Genomic DNA, 3,507 nt, shown 5'->3' with positions numbered 1-3,507 from the left:
TATTGGGAATACAAGGGACCCAACCCTCCTTGTCCGAAAAAAACTTCAACTGTCTTAAATATCAACATGTAATGACGTTAATATTAATACTATGGATGGAGTTAGGTATCAGACTCGTGTACTTATATCATTCTGAAACTGCATTTTGTGATTTATACCAATCAACTTCTAAAATGTTAGGTAAACCCGTTTTTTGGGGGGGAAGGGGGCAAAATCACTAAAGGGGGGGGGGCGAGATAGGGGGGCGAGAGCACTAGCTGGGGAGGGCGAGATCGCTAGTGATTTCCCCCCTGGGAGGGCGAGATCATGGGGCGTGGGGGCGGGGGCGAGATCGCTTTGACACCAGTTCATATGAGGAAGATTTCTGGTCCTATGGCAATGACAGTCTGTCCTGTTCACACACGCGGACCCGGGACTCCATCAACTAGCTGTTATTTCCTCATATGCCTCCTTCTTTCTCACTGCCTCCATTTTACTTATGTTAGTATCTGATCAGAGTATCATTCCATATCAGCAGTAAACTTGACCAGCGACAAAACTCAAATGTACGATCAGGTTGTGGAGTGGCAATAGGAGGATGTAATATGGAAGCTCGCAGAAAGATGGAGGCATTCAGGCTGATCGCTAAAGGTGTGTAGCAGGAAGGCTACAACAGGACCAGCAGCTGGTACAGAAAAATATCTCCAAGTCACCAGGGTTCACAACAATGCCACTGACACGCAGCAGCGAATTGCAGTTTGGTTGTGTAAAAGAAAAAACTGTCCTAAGTCTAGCACTTTCCTACACATCATCATAATACAAAGTGCTTTGAGAAAATCATGCCTCAACCTCTGACTGTTTAATGCTATAACATTTAAGGCTGTGCATTAAGCAGACAAGTGGTTTTGAGCAGGTCAGAACATCATGACCAGCATTTAGCTTCAAAGTGGTGCAATAGACATAAAATGCCTCTTAACATTATTTCTTTTAGTCAGAAAGCAATATATGGTGTAAATATTAAGCAAAACAAGTCTTTTTACACTTTATCAATTAATGCTTATCTATAATTATGTATAATTATATATAATTATGTATAATCATATATAATTATGTATAATGGTTATGGGGGATAAGCATGATTATGAATAATTGTCATAAATGGTGCATATAACTATGAATAATGATCACAAGTTTTATATATAATTATGTATAATGGTCATCAGCATTATATATAATCATGTATAATGGTGAAATAGGTTATATATAATTATGTATAATGGTGAAATGGTTATATATAATGGTTAAATGGGTTATATATAATTATATATAATGGTGAAATAGGTTATATATAATTATGTATACTGGTGAAATGGGTTATATATAATTATATATAATGCCCCAAAATTATATATAATTATATATAATTATAGTATAATTGGACTAGTCCCAAGGGACTCATTGACGCTTTCTGCATATTCATTACACTTTGGTATGTACTCAATAAAAATATAAAGTTGATCGGGTAAAGCATTTTGGAGTTATGGACTTGAGTCCAGAATTAGAGTGTTTTTCCATAATTAAAAAGACGCCTGTTAGTTTAACAAATTACAAAACAGTTTAACAATGCAAAATTGAAATGCCAGTGGACACTGGTATTTTCAACATATTCAAAATATTAATCATGTTCAAGCACAAGTATACAAAAAAGTGTACAATGTACGGTACAATGTTTAATATATGTACAAAATGTTCAAATTCTTAATGTCAGTTAATAGAGAGAAATACAGAAAGTGTGTTTAGAATTTTATCACTCAAATGTCGGATTGAAAATTTTACGTCCCTTGCTGGAGGCTGACTCCAAAACGGCTAGGGTTAGTCTGGTAACAAGGAACATAACATTTTTCCCTAGGCTTTATATGAATGCCACTAAAGTAAACAGAGATACAATATAGGAATATACATAGTACTAGGAAAAATAATTTTTGAGGTAACAGAAACTCTAGAATGTACAGAATATTTTAGATTATAGAAAATGACATCCAATACAATTTTATGGCTTCATTTTACAACATTAATCATTCTCTTAGAATGAAAAGATTTTTCAGTATCCTCAAACCGTACTTTCATTTTGGCTTTGCTTCAGTCTCAAAAGTGATGCTTCTGTTTCATTTAGCTATCATCAGGATATGAATGGTCTTGTTTCGGATAAAATACCAAAGTGTACTTTGACAACAGTTTGGATATGGAACAACTTGACTGGTTGATGCTCTGGTAAAAACCTGGAATGAAAACAAAATAACATTTAGTTGAGCCATGTCTGTATTAAGTCATGTACATATGCACTTGCTAACAGTAAGGAAGGTTTACAATGACCTAAAATTGTATGCATTTATCACCAGCTTGAATATACTGTAAATGCAGAAATGTTCGCAGTGGATTAATGTTCGCGGTTTTCGCGGTGACCACTTCACCACGAACTTAAAACCACCGCGAATATTTTTCTATTATGGTATTAGACTGCAGTCTATGGTGTTGCCGCGAAATTAAATCCACCGCGAAAAGTCCTTTTTCTGGCTACCGCGAAATTAAATCCCTGCGAACTTAAATGCATTTACAGTATCAAGTACAGTACTGCAATGCAATAGATCGTTTTCACAGAACGTTCGAAAACCGTTCGATCACGCGTGGGCGCCATGTTGGATGATAACCTGGATGACTAGAACACAGAACGGCACCAGCAAAGTTACTTGCGGGTTAAAGTGTGCTGTTTTGTCTCCATTCTGTGAATCATTAAGTGATGTAGCCAAGGTTAGATATCAGGACAAAGTTGCAATAATACGTCTTGATCTATATACTTCTAAAAATGGCACTTTTTTCAACGATCTAATGCTGGTGCCGATCGCGAGGATTTACTTTTGCGGTAGCGGGAAATGGAGTGTTCGCGGTGGTTTAGAGTTCGCGGTGAAGCGGCCTCGCAACAACCGCGATCATTCACTACACCTGGCCCGCTACCCTGGGTGATATCCTTTCACTGACAGGCGGCGTGCAGAGGACTAGCTACCAATCCCCACCGCATGCGTGCACGAGCTGGCCCTCAATATCCACTTGCCTAACAAGGGGCAAGATTTAGCGCTTCCCCGACCCTAACTCCGTGAGGGCAGCGGATAGTGGGGGCCAGCGGGATAGTGGTATTAGATAAATTCGTGCGCGCGTCTTTTTTCCGTATTTTGGCTTTGTCAACATGTGTATTAGAAAGGTCTGTCTTCAAAATTACAATTCAGTTGATCAACTAACGTTAAACATACGAATCAGGGCTGCTAGCGCTGACGTTATTGCGGCAGACTGTAACGTTGCACTTAATACTGAAAATTCAAACTCTGAGAATGCTTAGCACATGTTTAGTCAGATGCCAAATTGCGTTTAGTGCCCGTCGCGGCATGGAGGTGACAGAACTCGACCAGACTTGTAGAAACTTCCCTCGCCACAAGCGCAAAGCTCGCTGGAAGACACGCCACACTTTGTCGATTC

General features: G+C 38.7%; 1 protein-coding gene across 2 annotated transcripts in view; it reads right to left on the bottom strand.

The window, feature by feature from the left end:
• Positions 1-1,579: 1,579 nt before the first annotated feature.
• Positions 1,580-3,507, bottom strand: part of LOC118406730 (protein fuzzy homolog) — a 20,978-nt gene continuing 19,050 nt past the window's right edge. For both annotated transcript variants that reach the window (XM_035807020.1, XM_035807021.1), the window contains exon 13: positions 1,580-2,258. The gene's annotated coding sequence lies outside the window, so the exon portion shown is untranslated. The remainder of the gene's footprint in view (positions 2,259-3,507) is intronic.

This window comes from Branchiostoma floridae, chromosome 19 (genome assembly GCF_000003815.2).
Source record: "Branchiostoma floridae strain S238N-H82 chromosome 19, Bfl_VNyyK, whole genome shotgun sequence".
NCBI lineage: Eukaryota > Metazoa > Chordata > Leptocardii > Amphioxiformes > Branchiostomatidae > Branchiostoma > Branchiostoma floridae.
The sequence above is the reverse complement of the archived record's forward strand: the minus strand, read 5'-3'. Positions and strand labels throughout refer to the sequence as shown.